Source organism: Bubalus kerabau, chromosome 11 (genome assembly GCF_029407905.1).
Source record: "Bubalus kerabau isolate K-KA32 ecotype Philippines breed swamp buffalo chromosome 11, PCC_UOA_SB_1v2, whole genome shotgun sequence".
Classification (NCBI taxonomy): Eukaryota; Metazoa; Chordata; class Mammalia; order Artiodactyla; family Bovidae; genus Bubalus; species Bubalus kerabau.
In genome coordinates this window covers 28,332,706-28,344,558 of record NC_073634.1, presented here as the reverse complement: position 1 = coordinate 28,344,558, position 11,853 = coordinate 28,332,706, and the positions used below count along the sequence as shown (strand labels likewise).

General features: G+C 47.6%; 1 long non-coding RNA gene across 1 annotated transcript; it reads right to left on the bottom strand.

Moving 5' to 3' along the window:
• Positions 1-253: 253 nt before the first annotated feature.
• LOC129622379 (uncharacterized) lies at positions 254-10,958 on the bottom strand. Its single transcript, XR_008699939.1, has 3 exons — positions 10,808-10,958; positions 4,800-4,906; positions 254-1,647 (listed from the first exon to the last, which is right to left on the bottom strand). It is a non-coding gene; the product is annotated as an uncharacterized LOC129622379 (long non-coding RNA).
• Positions 10,959-11,853: the final 895 nt, after the last annotated feature.

Genomic DNA, 11,853 nt, shown 5'->3' with positions numbered 1-11,853 from the left:
GGGGCGGGGACACATGAATGGGGGGGCCTATTCATGTTGATGAATGACAAAAACCATCACAATATTGTAAAGTAATTATCCTCCAATTAAAATAAATAAAGTAAAATGAAAAAGAAACAAACTGCATAGAAAGCATTGTATAGGCATAAGAAATAACAATTAAAAAATTGAATGAGGCATGAAATCTCTGAGAATATAAAGAAATACTATGCTGTTTAAAAAGCAAGAAATTAACATGTATCACATAATTAACATGTGTTTATAATTAAGTAAAGTACAGATTTCTTTCAAATTTCACGTGTCCATTATTTGTTTGCATACCTTATTCAAGATTCCACGTTGTATTTAGTTGCATCGAGCAACTTCAGCTGCAAACAACAAATTCTGATAAATTCTCCTTTCATTTTTATTCTGTTACAAATATTTTTTAGTTTTCCTGGTTATGGCTTCTTAGATACACCCTCCATTTTAAAGTGGACATTTAATTTCCACATACACGGGGTTTTTAAAGTATCTTTGAAATTAATGTTTCATTTCAATGCAATGATCTCTGCAGTCACTTTCTGTGTTTTTTCAGACTTCTAACTTTCTTGAGGCTTTCAACACCTAAGTCAAAGATCGCGCTTGGTAAATGTCACAATGCACCTGAAAATGTGTGGGTTATTTTCAAATATCTTTTAATATGATTTCTAACATATCAGGTTTCTAACATATTTCCACAGTGATAAGAGAACAGACTGTATGATTTCAATACCTTTAGACCATGAAATTTTTGCACCTTGTTTTATGTCCCTGGCTATGTTCCAGTGTCTCCTAGTTTATAGTCTATGGGAACTTGAATAGAATCTGTATCCTGCTGTTGTGTGAAAACTGTATAAATCTTAATTATAAATCTTAACATTGAACTGGTTCATGGTACTTTTTAGGTCTACTATATCCTTCTACCTTTCTGTATATTCATTCTATTAATTTTTGGGAGTTTGATGTTGAAATTCCAACTAAAAATCTTAATTTATTCTCTTAAAGAATAATTGTGGAATAATATATAATAGTGGAATAATATAGTGGAACTATATGTAACTTTGTTATGTATTTTCTGTAAATATGTTGTAATACTTTCATAATTGAATAAATTAAAAAAAAATTTACGTTGATGAGGAAACCCAAATTTTGTAGCAGTCAGTACCACATTTTGAAGGACTGAAAACATATCCTGTGTCCGGTGGGCCATGATACAGCAGGAATATCTATAAATTATATAAAATGGAAACAGATAAAGAGATTTGGAGTGTTTTTTTTCCTTTCCTTTCTTCTCTCTCCTCCTTCCTCCTCCTTCTTTCCTTCCTCGTCTTCCACCAGTTCTGCCAGGAAGACTCCTGGTTTTCTCATCTGTGCATGTGAATCGTGGCAGCAGGAAGACACGTGTGACTTAAATTCAGGTTGGGGCCTAGTCCTGATTCTGCCACTTCCGGGAAGGGCGACCTTGGGATGATCACTTGTCCTTCTGAGTCTCGGTTTCATCACTTGTAAAATGGGGAAAATAATGCCCGTCATGCTAGGTGGCTGGCAGGAGCAAGGGAGCAAATGACTGCAGACACTGATAAATTGCCAAAGAACTCTGACACCTCTAATGCAGAATTGTCGTCGCTGGGGTGAAGGAAGCACAGAACAGACTGTCAGGTCAGGGGTCCCGGGCTCCAGTACCTCACTTACTGTGTGGCCTCAGGCGTGGGGGTTAACGTTTATGCACCTTGATGAGTTTGTTTTTAAAACATTGATGACAACGGTGTCTCTAACACAGGGTTACTCTAATGATTAGAGGTCATGTTCATAAAGTAAGTAGTGTAGTGAGAGCCTAGGTGGAAAAAACACTCAGAAAACAAAACAACAGCAAACAGATGGCCACAGGCTGCTCCTGGGACATCGTTATTCTGTTATCATTTCCCACACTGAAGCATTGAGCCCCTCAGGTTAGAAACACGGACTCTCCCTGAGGGTGGGAGCTCACCGCCCGCTGGGGCGTGGGAATGGGGGCCACCCTTGTCACTTGGCTGCCCCCACCCTGGTCCTGCCTCTGCAGTGATTCCACCTGTGTAGCTGAGCCTTGTTCGAATATGGCTGGGTCCCAAGAGAGAAGACAGTGCCCGTCACATGTTTCACGGAGGTCAAGGCTCCTGTAAGGACTTCCCCCGATGGCTCAGCTGGTAAAGAACCTAACTGCCAAAGTGGGAGACACAAGAGACACAAGTTTGATCCCTGGTTCAGGAAGATGCCCTGGAGAAGGAAATGGCAACCCACTTTAGTATTTTTGCCTGAAAAATTCCGTAAACAGACTGTAGCCTGTTAGGCTAGTCCATGTAGTCCATGGGGGTCTCAAAGAGCCAGACATGACAGAGTGTGCATGCACACACACACACATACACACACACACAAGCCTCTTTTAGAGTCGAGAATGCCAGGAGTGTCTCTGGAACCTAAGCACAGAGCCTGAACCACACTCAGGGCCCTGGGAAGCCTGGTCCAGGAAAGGGGATCCACCACGGTCTCACCAACCCTGACTTGTCCATGAGGGTGGGAAAGGCTTGCCTCAGGAAACGGCCTCTTAGCCCAGTGGAGGGAGCACCTGGCCTCTCCTTTTTCTAGGAAGATTTCAAAGGGCAACCTCTGAAATGCTCCATATGCCCACATTTGATAGAGGGTCCCCTTTAAAGCTTCCACTCCCTCACTGTCCCCTTGTCTCACCCTGCCCCATCCCCGTTTAACAAAATTTCCAAGCTGAAAGGACAGTGGAGCTGCTCTTTGTTCAGAAACCAGGGAGCTGAAAAGTCAAGGAACTCAGCCAAGGTCGCCCAGCTGGTCCTGGCTGAGGCTGGGGACCTAGAGCCCCTGGGTCCCCATCCAACATTTTTCCACCATGTGCGTCATGGGGCTGTTGTTGAGGCTGACCAGGGTGAGCTCTGGGCTGTGGGCTCTGGGGTCTAGAGAAGATACAGACAGTCCTTAAAGCCCTGGGTCTGAACTGGGCTGGAATCAATAGGATCTGGGGTTTTCACCCTGGTAAGGGCAGAGTTTTTCCTGTTCTGCCTTTGGTTACTGCATTTTCTTCCTTCATTGTTGGAAATCATTTCAGCCTCTCCCAGTGTTGGTTCTGCCCAAACTCCTGGTGGAGGTGGCCATTCCATGTATGGATTGTACTTGGGTTGGGATATCTGTGCGAGTGTGTGATGAGCACCCACGATGGCACATCTGTCTGTCTGGATCAGTATCTGTCTGTCTGGGTGTGATGTGACTCAAATGATGAGGCTCACACTCCCTTAGCCTCTCCCACCCTCCCCCATCACCCCACTGCTCTCAAAGCAGCTGTATCCCACCCCCAGGGAAAGAATGTCCCTGGCAGCCTCAGTGCCCACCCCAGGCTGGAACGGCAGCACAGGTGGGGGTGCTGTGTCCAGCTGGCCCCATCACAGGGCCTCCCGGGAGGAGAAGCCACCCCTCCAGCGTCCCCATCCGTGCTGCCTGCCACAGCTGTTGCCCTAAGGGACCGACTGCCCTGAAAGGAAGTGTCTGGAAGCTGGGCAGCCAGTCCACGGGAGCCCTCCTGTGTTCAGCCTGGGGCCTAGTCCAGGGAGTGCAAGGGTGCCCCATGGTGCCCCACCAGCATCTAAAGTGTTCTGAGGTCTGGGGCCTGGCCAGGGAGCTTTCAGTGAGGACAAGCAGAAGTTCCCATGCTGGTCCTGGTTGTCTGGCTGTGGCCTCAGGAGGGATGGGCTGCCCCCTGGAGAGGAACTCTGTAGTTTTCAGAGTCCCAGGCCCATTGCACTGAGGGGCTGGAACCCAGACAACATTCACTTACTCCCATGGCAACAGTGAGCAACCTGACCAGGGTTGTGAGAAAAGCCCAGAAACGCAGTTTTGGTGATTTTGAGCAAGGCACATGTGTCCTTTGGGAAAGGCAGGGTGACTCCTCTGACGGGTATTAAAGGGTGGGTGGGAACCTGGGGAAGGTGGGAAGGGCAGAGGAATGGCCATCAGTTGGGGCACTTCTGATTCCTTGGAGGGATCATACCTGGCGCCCAGATAAAAGCTGGTAGGTGTCAGTGTATGGACAAAGGTCTATTGTGAAGTGTGGCGATTCTGGGGAGAAATACTAGGCGAGCCTGGGTGGGGTCAAGAAGGCCTCAGGGAGGAGGGAAGAGCACTTCAGGGGAATGACATCCATGAACCCTAGAAGGCCCTCTACTTCCCACCTGGACCTTGCAGGCCAGAAGCCCAGGGATGGAGGGCCAAGGGCACTGTATCTGAGAGAGCAGCGACACTCAGCTTCTACCAGCGAGGGGTGGGCAGGGCTTAGATCAAGGAAACAGGGGCTCAGTGCACCCAGGGAGACCCAGCCTGGCCTCAACTCCCTCTGGCCCATCTCCTTCAGCCCCTGGGAAGGGCCCTGCCCCTCCACCAGCCATACTTGTGGAGCACAGAGCTGAGCATATTCAATGGTGCTGTGTGACCTCACGTGAGTCACTCTGCCTCTTTGGGCCTCATTTTCCTCACCCATAAATCAAAGGGGTTGGAATCCGTGGGATCTCAAATGATTCCCAGGTAACCTGCCAGCCCTGACTAACCAGTAAAGCTTAGTGGAGGACAGTGCCACCAAGTCCAGGCTGGGAGGAACAGATGCTGTGATCCATTAGTGATGTCTGATGTGGCCTCCTGACTGGGGGTGGGGGGCGTGGTACCCATGCCTTCTACCTCCAGTCTTCATACATTCTAAAAGCAGGCAGGGGGTGAGGGGGTGGACCAACCTTCTGTGAAGAGAGGTGCTCCTGTCCTTGTGACAAATCTTCTTTGTATTCTCCAGGGCCAAACATCTAGATGGGGAGCAGGTGTTGCCAAGCATCCATCTCTTGGCCTGGTATAAACACAGGAAGAGCCACAGTTTCATGAAGAAGAAGAGGGAGGGTAAACACCCCCACATCTGAGTTCTTGGTCCATTTGTTTTTTTGGCATTTTGAAAAATGTATGTCCAGCTGCATTTATTTATAGCTAATAAGAAGGAAAGTTTTGCTGTTGCTTTGTTGCTTTTTTGCTGAAACAGAAAAAAAAATCCATAAAAATTGTAAAGAAAGAAAAGGAGAGTCCAAAAGAAGTTGATGAGTTACATAAATGAGTTTCATTGGAAACTAAAATCTTGAGAACTTTAATTAGAAAATAGAATGTTTGTGAGATGCATGGGTATCTGTGAGTGTGTATATATGTATGAGTTGGTGAATGTTGTGTGTGTTTGTGAATGTACTGTATGTGTATAACTCATGTTGATGCATGGGGCATATTTGTGTAGCCTAAGTGTGGCATGATCATGTGTGTGTACTTAGTGTGTGCTCTGCAGCAGGTATGCCTGTAGAGCATGGACATGGCTTGTGTTCTGAGTCAGTGGTGTGTGGGGTATGCACAGCATGCCTGTTGTATATAGTGGACAGCAGAATAAGTAGGTCTAGTGTGTACTCGTGCAGGATATGTGTGCACCGTGTACGTTTGTATGACCTGTGACGTGTGCATTCTGGGTAGGCACATGCTGTCCTTGTGCAGAGTGGTGATGCCTATATGTCCCATGATGCTCTGGCCTTTGAGCAGGTCCTGGCGATGACGTGAAGTATCATCAGAGCTTGAGAACAAAAAGTCCTGAGTCTTTTTTTAGGGTTGGCTGTTCCAAGAAGAAATCAGGAATTTCTGAGCTCTACTTTCCACATCCTGTGAAGTCCAGACAGGCAGAAAAAGACTGGATCCAGTGGGCACCCAGCTGCTAGCTGGTGAAGGCTGATTAAAACCTTGCAGCTTGCTGTTTCCAAGAAACATTGCTCATCAAACTTTTCAGACCTTCCCACCACTTGACAAAGGTAGGAAATGTTCCCAGTGACTTTTTACTAGAAAGCTTAGCAATTTCTACGATGAATTTGGGGTATACCTTTTTCTGAAAAGTGGCTCCATGCTAAGGGAGAAGGTTGCCAGTGGGCTGGAGCTCCTAGTCCAAGTGTTCACAGTAAGAATCGTTCCCCTCCCCACCAGTCCACTGGAAGCCACAAAATGGGGCAAATCTACATCTTTTATCTGCCCTCAGGCAAGAGGTCGAGAGGATTTCATTCTCCCAAGCCAGGGGGCAGCAGGGGGAGTGAAGGCTGCTCTGTGGTGTGCCTTTATAGAACTCTTGGCACCTTCTTGAAGCTCTGATTTGTCAGGAAGCGTTGTCCAGAGACTTCCCTGGTGGTCCAGTGGTTAAGAATCTGCCTTCCTATTCAGGGGACATGGGTTTGATCCCTGGTCCAGGAACTAAGATCCCACATGCTGCAGGGCAACTGTGAGGGCCTGCTGTGACTATACAGCCTGCACACTCTCGAGCCTGAGCGACACAACTAGAGAGTCCGTGCACCACGACAGAAGATCCCGCGTGACACCACGATGGTCCCACAGAGCGTGTCACAACCAAGACAAATAAATAAATAAAATATAAAAAAGAATTAGCAAGGCACTGAGCAAATGAGATTTGTTATTTAAAAAAAAAAAAGAAGGAAAAGTGTTTTCCATCAGAGCCCTCCCTGCTACACAGGACTGTTGTGTGGGACCAGAAGCCACAGTCGTGAATATTTTTGCCGGGTGGAAGGGACAGTCCCGAGGGGCAAGGTTGTTCCTGGCATGGGGCCTACCACCTAGTAGGTGTCCAGTAAATAGCCATTGAATGAGTGAGAAGCTGGGAGGAACCATCCAAGAGAAACAGCCTGGTTTCCACCCACCGCCAAGCAGAGCTTCCAGGGCAAGGCTGGGGCGGACGTGCCTGCCTGTCCCGGTTGCTGGGTTTCCCCTCCGCTTTTCCTGCCCCTCTCCCCATAACTTTGGCTGGTTCCCACGCCCTTGCCCAGGGCCTTCGCTATCATTGTTCCACTGTTTTCAGGGCCCAGGCCCCCTACCAGCCTTGCCCCTTTATTGGGCCAGGAAAAGGAGCGGGAGGAAGATTATGGAGAGGGGCAGCTTCAGGGATGGATGAAGAAAGGAATCAAATGCAGCTGATCAGTGCAGGGAGGAAGCCACAGTTTAGGGACGGATGGGGACATTCCCAAGGTTAGGTGGAAAAGTAGAAGACTAGTCACGATCATTGTAACTATGTAATAGTAGCGACTACTATCGATCCCTGGGTTGGGAAGATCCCCTGGAGAAGGAAATGGCTACCCACTCCAGTATTCTGGCCTGGAGAATTCCATGGACTGTATAGTCCGTCCATGGGGTCACAAAGAGTCGGACACGACTGAGCGACTTTCACTTCACTTTCACTATATAAAATAGGATACATGCTGGGATGATACTTTTGAAAATTCGCAGGGGGCAAGGAGGGATTGGGAGATTGGGATTGATTTATACACATTATCGATACTATGTCTAAACTAGACAGGGTTTCCCAGGTGGTGCTAATGGTAAAGAATCTGCCTGCCAATGCAGGAGACTCGGGTTTGATCCCTGGGTCAGAAAGATCCCCTGGAGGAAGAAATGGCATCCCACTCCAATATTCTTGCCGGGAGAATCCTATGGACAGAGGAGGCTGGCGGGCTACAGTCCATGAGGTCACAAAGAGTCAGACATGACTGAGCATCTGAGCAGACAGAGCAGATAAAATAGATAACTAATGAGAACATATTGTAGAGCACAGGGAAACCCAAAAAAGAGGGGATATATGTATATGTATGATTCATTTTGCTGTGCAGTAGAAACTAACACAGTGTAAAGCAATGTCAAGCAACCGTGCGGGGCTGCGTGCTGTGAAGTTGGACAACTTCAGTCATGTCCAACTCTGTGGACACGACCCAGGGACTGAACCCATATCTCTTACATCTCCTGCATTGGCAGGCGGGATCTTTACCACTGGTGCCACTGTACTCCAGTAAAAATTAATTTTTAAAAAAAGATCACAAAAAATAATAAAATACTTGAGACTTCCCTGGCCATCCCATGGCTTTGATCCCTAGTCGGGGAGCTAAGATCCCACATGCCACAGAGATGTGGTCAAAAGAAAAAGAAAAGAAAATATTAGTCTTTTCCCCCAATGTTTTCTTGCACCCGATAGCTTTGCCCGCTTTCTGTAGCTAGTTTGCTTTAAGGTACACAGAGAGCATGTGTGTTCACATGGCACTTGGGATGATTGAAGGAGACCTAGAGAGGCTGCTGGGGGCTGGAATTGTCAGCCACGGGATACTTGGTGGGAAGTGGGATCTTGACCATTCCAGCACTTGTTGGCTCAGAGAATAGTCGAGGATTCGTGGGTTTTGAGTTTCAAAAGCCAGAATGTAGAACTTCTAAAATAAAAAGCATAATCACTGAAATTTCAGTGACTTTCTTGGTGGTCCAGTGGCTAAGACTCCAACCTCCCAATGCAGGGGTCCTGGGTTCGATCTCTAGTCAGGGGACTAGATCCTACATGTTCCAGTTAAGGGTTCACATGCTACAACTAAATATCCTGTAGGCTGCAATGAAGATAGCACAGTCAAATAAATAAGTAAAAATAAATATTAAAAAAAGAAAGAAAGAAATTTCAAACTCAGTGGGAGAAACAGAGCTGGAGAAGGAAATCTCAGAATTCAACCAAAAATGCAGCACAAAGAAGTAAATAAGTAGAAAATAGGGAAGAACCAAAGGTGTGAGGAATAGAATGAGATGGCCCGATCTGTGTCACACAGAATTTCACAAAGACAGACTGGAAAGAATGAAAGGCAATCTTCAGAGAGACAATGGCTGAGAAACCTCTAGGACTGAAGATAGACGTGAGTCTTCACACAGCAGAATCACACCAGGTTCTGGGCCATCATACTATAACTCCAGATCTCAAGGACAAGGCTTTTGGATCCCCTTGTTCCTGAAATCCCTCTCTTCTGACCTCCTCAACTCTAACCACTGGACCTTGGCTTCTGCCTTGAACCTTAGACTGCTTCCATTCACCATTCTTTGGTGAGCAAATTTCTCCTCCTCCGTGAAACGGGGAGCTTCCTGAGGGTAGAGGTCCTTCTCTTAACCCCTGGTACTGAGGAAAGATGGCAAGAAACCTGGTCAGAGATCTGATCAGAGTCCTGGGCAGGTAACTCAACTCCTCCTGTCCCACTTTCTCTACTTCAGAAGTGGAATTAGAAATACTTGGTCAGAGAACTGTGAGGTTATACACTAGATGATTTTCTCAGACACTCTGCTCCTGTTCCGTTTAATCTATTGCTTTTTAAATTTCACCATTTTTATTTCCAGATTGCCTCCCTCCTTGCCCAGACCATCTCTGCCTATTTCTTTCTCTTTCTTCATATACTCATGTAGAATCATAAAACAATTGCTTTCAAATTTAGTTTTAGCTGCAGAACCCTTCTGCCCAATAAAATTGTATTGTTGGAAAACTGATTCAAGCAGAATTATAGGACTTGCTGGTGAAACTAGGTTGGGATGGAGAACCAGCATCCAGCTGGCTCATTTCCCCCTTTGCCTTAGATCACCCCTGGGACACCTTGGCTGGAACAAAGTTAGAAAACCACCCCCCTGAAAAGCTTTATTAGAGCTTTCCCCAGAATGTGTTTCTGGGAACTCTTCTTTATGGTGTTTCATGAAAAAAAAAAAAAAAAAAAAGGGTTCCATGGTCAAATAAGCTGAAGAAACAGTGAATTAACTGAAGTTAATTGGGTCTCTTCAAGATTTTTTTTTGAGACTTTATTTTTTTTTTAATTAAAAAATATTTATTTATTTATCTGGCTGCATTGCATCTTAGTTATGGCTCCAGTTGAGGTGTACGGCCTCAATTAGCCCTGCACAGCATGTGGGATCCTAGTTCCTTGGCCGGGGATCAAACCCGTGTCCCTCGCACTGGAAGGCAGATTCTTAACCACTGGACCACCAGCGAAGTCCCTTTTTGAGACTTTAACATTCACATTATGCACTAGGAGTCTTTAAAAGGGTAGCTGATGTGCCAGGGTCTGTAAACCTATTTTACCAAGGATTATGCTTGTAGGCAGAACACACTAGAGAAATGCTATGCTGGAGAATAACAACCGTAACAATAGGAATTTTTCCTATGTCTTCCCAACAAGATCTAGTACAGGGTTAGACCGTGAAACGGGAGGAGAGGCAATAACCAGTCTGGGTTGAATTTAAGCTTTAGTCTCCCCCATTCCCAGAATCTGAAAAGGCCTGTGGGAAGCCCAGTGATTTCCAGGCTTTCTTTTTCCTGCCTCAGCTCTGCAGCCACAAATGTGGCCCAGTGGGCGTGGACCTGGCCAGGTGCAATTCCATTGGTCAGTTCTTCTGACACCTCTGGCTGGGGCCCAGACTCTGTCTCAGGGCTGATTGGCCTTTGGCCCAGGCAAGAGGCCCCATTGCTCCAGCCTGGCCCGTGAGACCTCTGGGAACCCTGGTTCCCACTTGCCCGTCCCTTTCCCGGCAGCCCAAGAGGCTCTCTAGGCTTCTCTTTCCTCTTCTTACTGGAGGGAAGAATTTCTGGAAATGCGGCTGGGTCAATGACAATATAGCAGGATGCCCACCCTCCCGCCCTGACCATGCCAACCTCGCCAGCAGACCTAGTGCCTCTCTGGGCTGGGGCCCTCTGAGGTAACCTTCTCTGGCCTGTCAGCCTCTGCAGAGGTAGGGGACAGCCAGCTGAGCCCAGCCCGTCCCTGGCTGCCCTTCCCCAAAAAAGAGGGGCAGAGAGGTGCCCTGGAGCCTCTCCCAGGAGGCCACACCCCATGGTGGTGGGTTTGTCGGATCTCCTCCTGCCCACCGTCTTTCCCTCTTTCTTTCTTACCTTGAATAGACAGTGAGGGCTGTGGCCGCCCCTGTCCCAGTAGCTGCCACGTAATACTGAACAAGGCTGGGGGCTCCAGAGTGGGGTGCGGTGATCCAAAAGGCAACTCAAGCATGTTAATACAATGTTTTAGGGCTTTGACAGACATACACACTGTGGAGCATTTAGTCCAGGCCTGACAAGGACCGTCTTCCAGGGGTGGGGAGTGGGGTGGAGTGGGGGACACAGTTCATGAGCAGCTTCCCCAGCTTCAAGGCTGAGGATACACAAACTGAGTGAGACCCAGCCCTTGCTTTCAAGGAATTTCCTCTCTGGGTCACTCTGCCTCACCCTGTCTTTCCTTCTTTTTTTTTCTGGTTCCTCTGGCTGGCTCCATCCCACCTTTCTCTCTGTTTCCGACTCCACATCTTCCTGATTCCCTGCCATGCCCTGTAAACCTGTTATGTTATTCTCAGGAAAGGTGAATGAATACTAGAAACTCAGCAGACCCCTTTCCACAGCTCCCTGGTGTGGTATCCCATCCGGGGCCTGGGGGTCTCAGGAAATCTTCGCCACTGACGCACCCCTTGGGTCTGCTAGCTTACTTTGTTTATCTTCTTGGCGACTCTGTTACTATGGCTATAGCTACATCATCCAGCCATCCTTCCTGGGGGGAAGTTGGGCAGAAATTTTTGTATTTAAAAAAAAAGTTGTTTTTGTCCGAGGGGAAGCAGCCAGGGAAAAAAAAAAAAGAGGGGTTTTGTCTGCAGGCTGGACCTGGCTTTTCGTCACAAACTAATGGGGTTTCCGAAGAAGGGATTCAAAGAGGTACTTGAGTCCAGAGGAGGGAGCAAGGTCCTAGGGTATCTGTCCCTCCCTTAGACTGGTGGCTCAAAGATGCTGGGCTCCTTGAGGGCAGAAGCCCTGCCTCTGCCATCTGACTGGAGTGTAACAATACAGAGGCCCTGCCCCATACCGCCCTCCTCCAGGTTTGAGTGGGCCCCGGATGTTGCCAAGACCAGTGTTCCTTGGGCTCACTCGTCAGTTAACATTCATCTCTTCCCAGA